Source organism: Budorcas taxicolor, chromosome 17, assembly GCF_023091745.1.
Source record: "Budorcas taxicolor isolate Tak-1 chromosome 17, Takin1.1, whole genome shotgun sequence".
Taxonomy (NCBI): domain Eukaryota; kingdom Metazoa; phylum Chordata; class Mammalia; order Artiodactyla; family Bovidae; genus Budorcas; species Budorcas taxicolor.
In genome coordinates, this window is record NC_068926.1 from 3,983,035 (window position 1) to 3,999,015 (window position 15,981).

The following is a 15,981-nucleotide window of genomic DNA, read 5'->3' on the forward strand; positions in this document are numbered from 1 at the left end:
GCATAGGAACCTGGAATGTTAGGTCCATGAATCAAGGCAAATTGGAAGTGGTCAATCAGGAGACGGCAAGAGTGAACATTGACATTTTAGGAATCAGCAAACTAAAATGGACTGGACTTGGTGAATTTAACTCAGAATACCATCATATCTGCTACTGTGGGCAAGAATCCCTTAGAAGAAATGGAGTAGCCATCATAGTCAACAAAAAGTCTGAAATGCAGAATTTGGATGCAATCTCACAAATGAAAGAATGATATCTGTTCGCTTCCAAGGCAAAACATTCAATATCACAGTAATCCAAGTTTATGCCCTGACCAGTAATGCTGAAGAAGCTGACATTGAATGGTTCTATGAAGACCTTTTAGAACTAACACCCCCAAAAGATGTGCTTTTCATTATAGGGTATGCAAAAGTGGAAAGTCAAGAAACACCTGGAGTAACAGGCAAGTTTGGCCTTGGGTACAGAATAAAGCAGGACAAAGGCTAATAGAGTTTTGCCAAGTGAATGCACTGGTCATAGCAAACACCCTCTTCCAACAACACAAGAGAAGACTCTACACATGGACATCACCAGATGGTCAACACCGAATCAGGTTGATTATATTCTTGGCAGCCAAAGATGGAGAAGCTCTATATGATCAGCAAAAACAAGACTGGGAGCTGACTGTGTCTCAGATCATGAACTCCTTAATACCAAATTCAGACCTAAATTGAAGAGAGTAGGGAAAACCACTAGACCATTCAGGTATGACCTAAATCAAATCCCCTACGATGATACAGTAAAAGTGGGAAATAGATTTAAGGGACTAGAAGTGATAGAGTGCCTGATGAACTATGGACAGAGGTTCAACACCATTCCCAAGAAAAAGAAATGCAAAAAAGCAAAATGGCTGTCTGAAGAGGCCTTACAAATAGCTGTGGAAAGGAGAGAAGTGAAAAACAAAGGAGAAAAGGAAAAATATAGCCATCTGAATGCAGAGTTCCAAAGATTAGCAAGGAGCAATAAGAAAGCCTTCCTCAATGATCAGTGTGAAGAAATAGAAGAAAACAATAGAATGGGAAAGACTAGAGATCTCTTCAAGAAAATTAAACATACCAAGGGATCATTTCATGCAAAGACAGGTCAATAAAGGACAGAAATGGTATGGACCTAACAGAAGCAGAAGATATTAAGAGGTGGTAAGAATACACAGAATAACTATACAAAAAAGATTTTCATGACCCAGATGATCATGATGGTGTGATCACTGACCTAGAGCCAAACATCCTGGAATGTGAAATCAAGTGGGCCTTAAGAAGCATGACTACAAATGAAACTAGTGGAGGTGATGAAATTCCAGTTGGGCTATTTCAAATCCTAAAAGATGATGCTGTGAAAGTGCCTCACTCAATATGCCAACAAATTTGGAAAACTCAGCAGTGGTCATAGGACTGGAAAACATCAGTTTTCTTTCCAATCCCAAAGAAAGGCAATGCCAAAGAATGCTCAAACTACCACACAATAGCACTCATCTCACATGCTAGTAAAGTAATGCTCAAAATTCTCCAAGCCAGGCTTCAGCAATACGTGAACCGTGAACTCCCTGATGTTCAAGCTGCTTTTAGAAAAGGCAGAGGAACCAGAGATCAAATTGCCACATCTGCTGGATCATTGAAAAAGCCAGAGAGTTCCAGAAAAATGTCTATTTCTGCTTTATTGACTACAAAAGCCTTTGTGTGGATCACAACAAACTGTGGAAAACTGAAAGAGATGGGAATACCAGACCACCTGACCTGCCTCTTGAGAAATCTGTATGCAGGTCAGAAAGTAACAGTTAGAACTGGACATGGAACAACAGACTGGTTCCAAATCGGGAAAGGAGTATGTCAAGGCTGTATATTGTCACTCTACTTATTTAACTTGTATGCCAAGTACAACATGAGAAACGGTGGGCTGGATGAAGCACAAGCTGGAATCAAGATTACTGGGAGAAATATCAATAACCTCACATATGCAGATGACACCACCCTTATGGCAGAAAGTGAAGAGGATCTAAAAAGCCTCTTGATGAAAGTGAATGAGGAGAGTGAAAAAGTTGGCTTAAAGCTCAACATTCAGAAAACAAAGATCATGGCATCCGGTCCCATCACTTCATGGAAAATAGATGGGGAAACAGTGTCAGACTTTATTTTGGGGGGCTCCAAAATCACTGCAGATGGTGACTGCAGCCATGAAATTAAAAGATGCTTACTCCTTGCAAGGAAAGTTAAGACCAACCTAGACAGCATATTAAAAATCAGAGACATTACTTTGCCAACAAAGGTCCATCTAGTCAAGGCTATGATTTTTCCAGAAGTCATGTATGGATGTGAGAGTTGAACTATATAAAAAGTTAAGCACTGAAGAACTGATGCTTTTTGACATAAATCACAGCAAGATCTCTCTTGACTCACATTTTAGTGTAATGAAAGTAAAAAAACTAATAACAAACAGGACCTAAGTAAACTTAAAATCCTTTGTATAGCAAAGGAAACCATAAACAAGACAAAAGGACAACCCTCCGTTTGGGAGAATATATTTGCAAACAAAACAGCTGACAAGGGATTAATCACCAAAGTATACAAACAGCTCATGCATCTCAGTATCAAAGCAACAACAACAATAATTCAGTCAAAAAATGGTCAGGAGACCTAAATAGATATTTCTCCAATGATGACATACAGATGACCAACAAACATATCAAAATGTGCTCAACATCATTATTCAGTTCAGTTTAGTTCAGTTCAGTCACTCAGTCGTGTCCGACTCTTTGCAACTCCATGAATCGCAGCACGCCAGGCCTCCCTGTCCATCACCATCTCCCAGAGTTCACTCAGATTCACGTCCATCGAGTTGGTGATGCCATCCAGCCATCTCATCCTCGGTCGTCCCCTTCTCCTCCTGCCCCCAATCCCTCCCAGCATCAGAGTCTTTTCCAATGAGTCAACACTTCACATGAGGTGGCCAAAGTACTGGAGTTTCAGCTTTACCATCATTCCTCCCAAATAAATCCCAGGGCTGATCTCCTTCAGAATGGACTGGTTGGATCTCCTTGCAGTCCAAGGGACTCTCAAGTGTCTTCTCCAACATGACAGTTCAAAAGCATCAATTCTTTGGCACTCAGTCTTCATCACAGTCCAACTCTCACATCCATACATGACCACAGGAAAAACCATAGCCTTGACTAGACAGACCTTAGTCGGCAAAGTAATGTCTCTGTTTTTGAATATGCTATCGAGGTTGGTCATAACTTTCCTTCCAAGGAGTAAGCGTCTTTTAATTTCATGGCTGCAGTCACCATCTGCAGTGATTTTGGAGCCCCCCAAAATAAAGTCTGACACTGTTTCCTCTGTTTCCCCATCTATTTCCCATAAAGTGATGGGACCGGATGCCATGATCTTTGTTTTCTGAATGTTGAGCTTTAAGCCAAATTTTTCACTCTCCTCTTTCACTTTCATCAAGAGGCTTTTTATTTCCTCTTCACTTTCTGCCATAAGGGTGGTGTCATCTGCATATCTGAGGTGATTGATATTTCTCCCAGTAATCTTGATTCCAGCTTGTGTTTCTTCCAGCCCAGCATTTCTCATGATGTACTCTGCACAGAAGTTAAATAGGCAGGGTGACAATATACAGCCTTGGCGTACTCCTTTTCCTATTTGGAACCAGTCTGTTGTTCCATGTCCAGTTCTAAATTTGCTTTCTGAGCTACATACAGATTTCTCAAGAGGCAGGTCAGGTGGTCTTCCCATCTTTTTCAGAATCTTCCACAGTTTATTGCGATCCACAGTCAAAGGCTTTGGCATAGTCAATAAAACAAAAATAGATGTTTTTCTGGAACTCTCTTGCTTTTTCCATGATCCAGCAGATGTTGGCAATTTGATCTCTGGTTCCTCTGCCTTTTCTAAAAGCAGCTTGAACATCTGGAAGTTCACGGTTCACTTATTGCTGAAGCCTGGCTTGGAGAATTTTGAGCATTACTTTACTAGCATGTGAGATAAGTGCAATTGTGCGGTAGTTTGAGCATTCTTTGGCATTGCCTTTCTTTGGGATTGGAATGACAACTGACCTTTTCCAGTCCTGTGGCCACTGCTGAGTTTTCCAAATTTGTTGGCATATTGAGTGAGGCACTTTCACAGCATCATCTTTTAGGATTTGAAATAGCTCAGCTGGAATTCCATCACCTCCACCAGCTTTGTTCAAAAAAGCAAAATGGCTGTCTGTGGAGGCCTTACTAATAGCTGTGAAAAGAAGAGAAGTGAAAAGCAAAGGAGAAAAGGAAAGATATAAGTATCTGAATGCAGAGTTCCAAAGAATAGCAAGAAGAGATAAGAAAGCCTTCTTCAGCAATCAATGCAAAGAAATCGAGGAAAACAAATGAATGGGAAAGACTAGAGATCTCTTCAAGAAAATTAGAGTTACCAAGGGAACAGTTCATGCAAAGATGGGCTCAATTAAGGACAGAAATGGTATGGACCTAACAGAAGCAGAAGATATTAAGAAGAGGTGGCAAGAATACACAGAAGAATTGTACAAAAAAGATCTTCACGACCCAGATAATCAGGATGGTGTGATCACTCATCTAGAGCCAGACACCCTGGAATGTGAAGTCAATTGGACCTTAGAAAGCATCACTACGAACATCATTATTAGAGAAATGTAAATCAAAGCTACAATGAGGTATCACCTCACACTGGTCAAATGGCCATTATCAAAAAATCTACAAACAATAAATGCTCTTACACTGTTGATGGGAATGTTATCTGATACAGCCACTATGGAGCACAGTATGAAGGCTCCTTAAAATGCTAAAATTAGAACTATCGTAATACCCAGAAATTCCACTTCTGGGCAGAAATCCATAATTCAAAAAGTCACATGCACCCCAACGTTCATCGTGGCACTATTTACATAGCCAGTAATCAACCTAAATGTCTATCAACAGAAGAGTAGATAAAGAAGATGTGGTACATATATACAATGGATTACTGCTTAGACATAAAAAGAAACAATGTTTTGCAATTCACAGAGATATGAATGGACCTAGAGGTGATCACACAGATGAAGTAAGTCAGTAGAGAGAAAAAATATCATATAACATCACTTATATGCAGAATATAGAAAAATGATACAGATGAGCTTATTTGTGAAGCCGAAGTAGAGATATGGACATAGAGAACGGGTGTTGGCTATGGGGTCAAGAGGAGTGGGGTGAATTCAGAGATTGGGATTGATATATATGCACCACTGTGTATAAAATAGATAACTAATGAGAGCCTGTTGTATAGCACAGGGAACTCTTCTCAATGCTCCGTGATGACCTAAATGGGAAGGAAATCCAAAAAAGAAGGGATGTGTGTGTGTGTGTGTGTGTGTGTGTGTGTGTGTGTGTGGGTGTGTGTGTCAGATTCACCTTCATATACAGAAGAAACTAGCACAATATTTTAAAGCAAATATAATCCAATAAAAATTAATTTAAAAATAACATCAATAAATTACATGCCATGTGGAGAACTTCAGGAGAAAACTGAACTATAACAACTATAAACTGAACTATAATAAAACTATAAAAAGCTATCTTTAAACTATTAAAAAAGGAAAAGAAAATTCTAAACTACAATGTATAACTGCCACTTCACACTCTCTAGGATGGTTATAATAAATATATAAATAGATAGATAATAGCAAGAGTTGGTGAGGATGTAGAGAAATTGTAATTCTCATATATTGCTAATGGGAATTTTAAATAAATAGGGTGATCTCTATGAAAAAGAGTCCCTCAAAAAATTAAACATCCTAGTTTTCATAATTAACTAGTCCCTCCTAGTCCCTCTAGGAGTCCCTCAAAAAATTAAACATACCTAGTTTTCATAATTAACTGCCAAGCCCACTTCTTGGTGTATACCCAAGAGAAATGAAATAATGTTCATACAAAGACTTGCCCATGAATATTCACAGCAATTTTACTCATAATAGCTAAAAGTGGAAATAACCCAAATGTTAACTGATAAATCAACTGATAACTAGATAAATAAAGTGTATATCTACATAATGGTACATTATTTAGCCATTAAAAGGAACTATGTGCTGACACATGCTACAGCACAGATGAATTTGAAAGCATTATGGGAAATGAAAAGATTCACTCACAAAAGACTTATTATGTGATTCTGTTTATATGTGATGTCCATAATAGGAAAATATAGTGAGACAGCAGATCAGCAGAGCCTAGGGCTAGGAGTGTTGGGAGATGAGGAGTCACTGCTAATTGATATGGAGTTTCTTTTTTGGAATCATGAAAATGATCTAAATTTTATTATGATGATGGCTGTGCTTTGTACTTTGTGAATACATAGAAACTACTGAGTTAGGCATTTTAAGTAAATGAACTGTATAGCACATGAATTATATCTCAATAAAGTTGTCAAAAATACAATAATTGAGATGAGCTCGATAAGTATTTTAACATCAGGGTGGACACCAGTCTATGTCCGATGCAGGATACAGCATGCTTGGGGCTGGTGCATGGAGATGACCCAGAGGGATGTTGTGGGGAGGGAGGTGGGAGGGGGGTTCATGTTTGGGATCGCATGTACACCCGTGGTGGATTCATGTCAATAAAAAATAAAAAATAAAAGTAAAAAAAAAAAAAGAAGATAAATCAAGAGAAAATATATGGACTAAAACATAGGAAGATGTTTGGGAAATAATGTAAAAATAATAAAAGATGTGTAGAATGTGGCTTAAAGTTTGGACATATGAGTAATTGAAATCCCAAATGAGCCAGAAACAATATTGAAAAAGATGATGGCTGAGAATCTTCCAAAACTGACATTAACTCACAATTCAAAATGTACTGGAGACTCAAATTTGATAAATAAAAAGAAAACCATAATCAGCCTATCACAGTATAACTGCTGTGACAAATGAAAAACTATTAGAAATATTCAAAGAGAAATGACACATTGCCTTCGAAGAACTGAGTGTATATAGACACATATCATGGAATAAAAGTAGCACATCAAATTAGTGAACAAGTTTTTGAAGTAGGATTGGGATAACTAGACAGCCATATGGAAAAAGCTAAATTGAACTTTTCTTTATACTACACAACAGAATAAGCCATGTAAAATAAAGTAAATGGTAGAGGAAAACTTGAGTGTGTACTTCTATAAACTAGAAATAGAGAAATCTGCATGGGTCAGAATCCAGAGCAATCAGGCTGATGCATGAGTGCTAAGTCGCCTCAGTTGTGTCCAGCTCTTTCCCATCCTGTGGACTGTAGCCCGCCAGGCTCCTCTGTCCATGGGATTCTCCAGGCAAGAATACTGGAGTGGGTTGCCATGCCCTCCTCCAGAGGATCTTCCTAGCCCAGGGATCAAACCTGTATTGCTTATGTCTCCTGCATCAGCAGGTGGGTTCTTTACCACTGGCACCGCTTGGGAAGCCCATACATGGGTGATAAATTTGACTAAAAAACATTTTGCAATCATGCAAACTTGTAATTTGTCCAGAAGGATGGATTCTCTGGGCCCATTTTCTACATTGCATTAAGGGAGGAAGAAACATGTGATTGGTAAACACTTGGTGGAAAAATGCCAATTCCTAAAGTGAAAAGGTGTCTATCACCATAACACAACAAATTGGATGCTGTTTTTCACATTGTGTTCAATTATGAAACTAACTTATAAATATATCTTATTGACTAAACCATAAATTTACCAGCTTTAAGTGCTTTTTCAAAGAAGAGTTTGCTCATATACTAAGCAGAAGGTTAAAACCTTATAGTGTTAATAATAGGATCTCTATTTGGTCTTTAACTCGGATTTTAATTTTTCATTTTTAATTACTTTATTTCTCTTTTTGTTTTTTTAACCCATCACTAATTTTTCTCTTCAGCTAATGTAATGGAATAATTTTCCTATTTTTAGAATATTACCAGTGTAATGTGGTTGTCAACAATGAGACAAAGCTTAGTGGACTTTGCTTATTTTATAAAATTTTACATTTTAAATCTAATTTATTTGCAATATAGTTTTACTTCTTGTCTAAACACTCTGGGAAATTCCTATACTACATGCTAACTATTGGAAGAATGTGATTAATTTTATAAAATAGACAAATTGAAAATCATGACAATAAATGCCTTCAGATTATCAACTTATATTTCATATAAGATGGAAATGTATTAATCTTTTTGAACTTAAATAAACAATAGCTGGGTTGTTTTCTTTTTTGAGTATTCATTCTGTGCCAAATACGTGCTGAATGTTTTACATATACTATGGTTTGTTTAATCTTCAAAACAACCTTTAGAGTTGATACTAATATGATCCCTTCTAGCCAATAAGGAAACCATGGCAGAAAGAGCTAGTACTTGGCAGAACCTGGAGTCCAACTCAGTGGTGATACTAGGAGCTCTTCTCTTAAACCCCTCCACCATATTGCCTCATACTGAAAGTTCATTAAGAATCTCTGTTTTTGAAAAAATTGTAAACTTCTATTGGCTCCATTTTAAAAATTATTTAAGATGTGAAGATCATGTTCAGCAAATGAGCCATATGCCAACTAGGCAAGTGGCTTATGTTGTGCTGGGTTTATAGTCACAGGAGACTGATAATTTAGGGATTCTACTGCAGGTGTAGCATAATTTTCTTGATTCTCACCTTTTCTTACACACAGAAAAATTATTCTAAAAACAGAACCAATAATATTTTTGCCCAAAATAGCTCCGAAAGTTTGCATATTCTTTCAGTCTCCACTGCAAACAAGTAGTAAGAGATAAAACGTTTTAAGCAAAAGTAAAAATGAGATAGGTTCGAAAACAAGATAATCATCTTCATGGCATTATTTAGTAAATTTTAAGAGATGGCAAGAATACACAGAAGAACTGTACGAAAAAGATCTTCACAACCAAGATAATCACGATGGTAAGATCACTCACCTACAGCCAGACATCCTGGAATGTGAAGTCAAGTGGGCCTTAGAAAGCATGATTACAAACAAAGCTAGTGGAGGTAATGGAATTCAAGTTGAACTACTTCAAATCCTGAAAGATGATGTTGTGAAAGTGCTGCACTCAATATGCCAGCAAATTTGGAAAACTCAGCAGTGGCCACAGGACTGGAAAAGGTCAGTTTTCATTCCAATCCCAAAGAAAGGCAATGCCAAAGAATGTTCAAACTACCGCACAATTGCACTCATCTCACATGCTAGTAAAGTAATGCTCAAAATTCTCCAAGCCAGGCTTCAGCAATACATGAACCGTGAAATTCCAGATGTTCAAGCTGGTTTTAGAAAAGGCAGAGGGACCAGAGATCCAATTGTCAACAACTGCTGGATCATCGAAAAAGCAAAAGAGTGCCAGAAAAACATCTATTTCTGCTTTATTGACTATGTCAAAGCCTTTGACTGTGTGGATCACAATAAACTGTGGAAAATTCTGAAACAGATGGGAATACCAGACCACCTGACCTGCCTCTTGAGAAATCTGTATGCAGGTCAGGAGGCAACAGTTAGAACTGGACATGGAACAACAGACTGGTTCCAAATAGGAAAAGGAGTATGTCAAGGCTGTATATTGTCACCCTGCTTATTTAACTTATATGCAGAGTACATCATGAGAAATGCTGGGCTGGAAGAAGCACAAGCTGGAATCAAGATTGCCAGGAGAAATATCAATAAACTCAGATATGCAGATGACACCACCCTTATGGCAGAAAGTGAAGAGGAGCTAAAAAGCCTCTTGATGAAAGTGAATGAGGAGAGTGAAAAAGTTGGCTTAAAGCTCAACATTCAGAAAATGAAGATCATGGCATCCGGTCCCATTACTTCATGGGAAATAGATGGGGAAACAGTGGAAACAGTGACAGACTTAATTTTTTGGGCTTCAAAATCGCTACAGATGGTGACTGCAGCCATGAAATTAAAAGACGCTTACTCCTTGGAAGGAAAGTGATGACCAACCTAGATAGCATATTCAAAAGCAGAGACATTACCTTGCCAACAAAGGTCTGTCTAGTCAGGGCTATGGTTTTTCCTGTGGTCATGTATGGATGTGAGAGTTGGACTGTGAAGAAAGCTGACAGCTGAAGAACTGATGCTTTTGAACTATGATGGAGAAGACTCTTGAGAGTCCCTTGGACTGCAAGGAGATCCAACCAGTCCATTCTGAAGGAGATCAGCCCTGGGATTTATTTGGAAGGAATGATGCTAAAGCTGAAACTCCAGTACTTTGGCCACCTCATGTGAAGAACTGACTCACTGGAAAAGACTCTGATGCTGGGAGGGATTGGGGGCAGGAGGAGAAGGGGACGACAGAGGATGAGATGGCTGGATGGCATCACCAACTCAATGGATGTGAGTCTGAGTGAACTCCAGGAGTTGGTGATGGACAAGGAGGCCTGGCGTGCTGCGATTCATGGGGTCGCAAAGAGTCGGACACCACTGAGCGACTGAACTGAACTGAACTGAACTAACATGCTTTAGCCTTAAGGTGATTAATTCCATTTCTAAGTGTATATGCTAGAGAAAAATCTCCCAAGATATTGAATATGTATGGAACAGAAGATCAATGCAAAATGTGTGGCTGAAGTTTGGATTTGCTCTTCTCCAGGAGTCAGACATTGCTAAACATGGACATGTAGGAAAGCGCTAAAAAGATTTCATGTGAGACAAGAACTGTGACTACACTAAGTACTTCAAGTCAGGGAAGTTGCTCCTCTCATAAAAGGATGGACAGGGATATGTTATTGATCACTTGGGATGTTGGCTGTTACTAAGCTGGGGAACTTCAGATACAGAAGGGTAAAAACTCAGTGTTATTATGAATGAGAAATCAACCCATTTGCCTACTATTTGGTGATTATTCTACAACATCCCAATATTACTCAGAGATCTAAGCCTTTGAAAGTCATTATAAGATCTGATTCTGGAATCAGCATTAAAGTCAGAAATGATTTTAGAAAAATCTCTTATATGGCTATTTTATTTTTTATTAATTAATTTATTTTAATTGAAAGGTAATTACTTCACAGATATGGTTTGTGATGGTTTTTGCCTTACATGGCTATTTTAAAGTGTACTTAAAATTTGTGTATAATGAAGCAAGACTAGAAAAAAGAGATAAGGTATACAACTGAAAGAAAGAGGGAAAACAGTTTTTATCTGCAGAAAACACCACTCACTATACAAGGATTCCACCTGTAAATAATTAGAACTAATAGAAAATCAAGCAAGTTTGTGAATACAAGATCAGCATCAAATATCCATCCTTATATGCCATCAATAATCCACTGGAATGTGTAACAGATCAAAAGCCCATTCACAAGAACAATAAGAACTGTAAGTCATCTAAGAATGAATCTAACAACATTTTGAGGACCTTTGAGGAATTTTTGAAACATTGTAGGAAATGAAATAAAAGTATACAGTGGAAGGGGATTCTAAATGATTGAAGACAGTAGTACTCTATAAATTAACCTTTGAACTCAGTGTACTTCAATCAAAAGGCCAATGTACATCATTGTAAAATTGGACAATATTACTTAATAATTCATAAAAAACAGGAAAGATCCAAGAATAATAGAGATGACGTGAAAAAAAAAAGAAAAGATAAGGAGAGAGTCACTTTTCCTACCAAATATAAGGAGATGGAATAGATTAGGGAGGCCTAGAAAAAAATGTACGGATAAAATCTCATATGAAGATGGTTTACTAAATAAGGAAAGGGTGGATAATTTAATAAATTGTGCTGAGCTTATAAGTTACTTGTATTTAAAAAAGAAAATGAAATTTAATCTTTTTCATATACACAAAATTATAGTGAAAACTAAAACTTTTAAGTTTTGAGAAGAAAACATAGAATATCTTCATGACCTTAAAGTAGGGAAGACTTCATTAAACCAGATATGAAACACACAAATACAAAATAAAAGACTGACAAATATAATTATGTTAAAATCAAGAATGAACAAAGAAACGACCAAAGTTATAAAAGAATCCATAACGTAGACAAGGCATTTATAATCACTTCATCATTTCAGTCATTCAGTCATGTCCGACTCTCTGCGACCCCATGAACCGCAGCACCCCAGGCCTCCCTGTCCATCACCAACTCCCAGAGTGCACCCAAACCCATGTCCATGAGTCAGTAATGCCATCCAACAATCTCATCCTCTGTCATCCCCTTCTCCTCCTGCTCTCAATCTTCCCCAGCATCAGGGTCTTTTCAAATGAGTCAATTCTTCACATCAGAGGGCAAAATTATTGGAGTTTCAGCTTCAAAATAAGTCCTTCCAATGAACACTCAGTACTGATCTCATTTAGGATGGATTGGTTGGATCTCCTTGCTGTCCAAGGGACTCTCAAGAGTCTTCTCCAACACCACAGTTCAAAAGCATCAATTCTTCTGTGCTCAGCTTTCTTTATAATCCAACTCTCACATCCATACATGACCACTGGAAAAACCACAGCCTTGACTAGACAGACCTTTGTTGACAAAGTAATATATCATGAAAAAGGACTTAGTATCCATACCTTACAACATTAATAATGTGATAGCTTAATAGAAAAAAAAAAAAAGAGAGTTACAGAGGAAACGTGTATAGCCAATAAGTATATATATGCTCAATGAGATATACTACTGGCAAAAAGAAAATATAACAATACTAAATGTTGGCAGGATTGTAGAGGAATTTTCATGCAATTCTTATGAGAATTTAAGTTTTCATACACCATTTATCAGTTGTTATAACCATCATAGAGAGCAATTTGGCAATATTTAGTAAGTTTGAGATATTCTCTCTGACAACCTAGTTAATTCCAGTTCTAGGTTTATTTCCTAGAGACAATGTCCCTATGCATATAAGAAGACAGGTATAAGCATGCTTCAGTTCAGATCAATTCAGTCACTCAGTCGTGTCCGACTCTTTGCGACCCCATGAATCGCAGCACGCCAGGCCTCCCTGTCCATCACCATCTCCCGGAGTTCACTCAAACTCACGTCCATTGAGTCGGTGATGCCATCCAGCCATCTCATCCTCTGTCGTCCCCTTCTCCTCCTGCCCCCAATCCCTCCCAGCATCAGTCTTTTCCAATGAGGCAACTCTTCGCATGCTTATTGCAGTACTATTCTAAAAGCAAAAGTTAGAAACAATAAAATTTTCCTTTGAAAGAAGTAAGAATTGATAAATATTTGTGGCATATTCATAATGTTATCCAGGAGTTAAACGAATGTACTAGAGCTCTCTTTATCAGTACAGATAAGTCTTTAAAATATTTTATCACAGAGTAAACTACACCATTTATATAAAATTTAAAATATGCAAAATATGCTATATCAATTCTTTATCAACATAAATATATGTAGGATATATGTGAAAATGAAAGTATTAGTTGCTCAGTCATGTCTGACTCTTTACAGTCCCATGGACTGCAGCCCACCAGGCTCCTCTGACCATGGAATTCTCCAGGCAAGAATACTGGAGTGGATTGCCATTCCCTTCTCCGGGGGATCTTCCTGACCCAGGTGTTGAATCCAGGTCTTCTGCGTTGCAGGCAGATTCTTTACCAACTGAGACACCAGGGCAGCCGCACTAGTATAAATACATGCCTAGGAAAAGAAACCAATTCACAGTGGTGCTTACTATCGGAAAGAGGGTGGCACAGAGTTTCAAATGAGTTTATAATATTTTATTGCTTTAAAAACTCTGAAGCAAATTAGGAAAAATATATTCATAGAGCTGAGCTGTCAGTAAGATTTTTAAATTAAAATATGTAGAACTGATTACAAATATCAATATCACAAAAGAAGAGTTGACTTGAAAACATGACTTCATCTAAGTTCACACTTCTAACTTAGGGAAAATGAATTGTCTTCTAAAGGAGAAGTCTTTCACCATGAAAACTGTGGCAATGAATCTAAGCATTCATTCAAATGCTGTGGAAAAATTTTCAGGCAGTATGCTTTAATCAGCATCTTCTGCCAATGATTTTCTTTTCTTTCACATTACAAAGAATGCCAGGAGAGTGAATGCAATCATGTAACTGCATGATTATTGGGGTGAACCACAGAATCTAAGAATGGCCAAGGTTTTTCAAATACACATCTTAATTTGGAGAAAAAGAGTCCCTTGTTTCTGTGATGAATGTGATATGGCATTTTCTGATTGGCAAGTGACCCATAGAAAGCACCCAGGGAATGATCATCATAGTTCAACTTCATAATTAAGTGTAGTTTTGTTTGTGGCCTTAATTGCATTTGTTGGAAGTGGAGTCCCTGATTTTCCAATCAGGTCTGCACTTTCCCTTGCCCTATGTAAAAATAAATAAGGGGAGGAATATCTCCAAAGCAATACATATTGGGAAGTTTTGTCTGGTATGGATAACAGTAGAAAGTTTATCCTATTATGAAGCTGCCATCGTCCTCCCAGGAAAAATTGAGCCTTTGTATCATCCGAAAATCTTAGCTATAATCAAGAATTTGTCCTTTCACCTACATGATACTAATCTGATACTTCTCTCTAAACTGTGTTGCTTCAGTTACCAAATAGGCTGGTTTAGGTATCTAACTCCTTAACATAGCTTTCTACATACAGATTTTCCATCCCAGCACAATCACCATTTGCATCTTCCCTCCAGAATAATCCGAGGAAGTTGAAAAATATGAAAATGCATATCACAGTGCTTTGTATGCTGAAAGCTGTTTTTCAAGGGTAATAAAACCATCCTTGAAGTAGGGAAGAATTGCATTTATGTAATTCCATGTTTCTTTCCTTTAAAGGAAAAGGGATGCTTAGTGGCTCCTGGCTCTTTTTAGCAAGAGATTTCCTTCAAGGAGAGGTGTATGGAAAGAAAGCATATGGTATTCACTGTGGCCAAATGAGACCCAATTTTCTCAGGAGAATGAACCTCCACGAACCCACAATCAGTATCTGGCAGTCAGTGGGTTCCCAGTGTACCCATGGTGATTCCCAAGCCCGTAATCACTGTCTGGCAGTCAGTGGGTTCCCAGTGTATCTGTGGTGATTCCAGAGTATCTCAGTTCAGCATGCCAGTCTACATACAGAGACAACTTGGTTCCACATACAAATGCCTGCAGCTGCATTAGGCTTGTAGAATAATAGATTCCTATGTCTATCACTGGAATATCTCTTTGGGCATGTTTACCTGAAATCATATTTTTAATATTCTCAGGACCATTGTTATTGGTGGACCCATAGGGCTGATGGTGATTCAACACACAGGTGTGGCTTTGGGAGAAGGCAGAGAGAAACTGATTCTTGGAATTTCTGTGATAGCCATTTTTGTGACTTCAGACATTAAACAAGATAAAAAAATCATGTTTTGTAGACTATTTTCTCTGGAGCCCCAAATGATGTCAGTCCCAGTGTGACTCAAGTTAATGCCCTATAGATGAAATATGTCTTAGCTCTCCATTTCTTTTACTTTTCAGAATTATTTCTGTAAGCCTCAAGTACACCACGATGTACTAAAGCTTGAGGCAAAAATCTGAATACAAGTTTTGTTGTTCAGTTTCATAAGCAGCTCTGATGACTGATTCCCTTCTCAGCCCTCCCTCCTCATCACCTCCACATCAGCCCCAACACCCTGCCTCCTTAGACGCTCTTTAATAAGAATTAAGCAGACTGTTTTGAGAAGAAAAGAAAGGAAAACAAATGGTAAACAACAGCAGAACATTCTGCACTCACAGAAAGGCAATGTGTCTAGAGGAAAGCGGGGTAACACCGGTTAAGTGTCAAGTGGCTTGCGGTGGTGACGAGAAAGATTGCTCACCTCTGCACCCCGTGGAGTTATTATGCCATTTGAAAAGACAGTTTAATCATGTATGTTCATTTACCTAACTCCTAGAGAGTTAAAATGATGTCATATTTCCCTAACTTAGGTATGAATTAATGCATCAGAATTCAGAGAGGACTAGTCTTAGGCATGCATGGTAGTGCCTA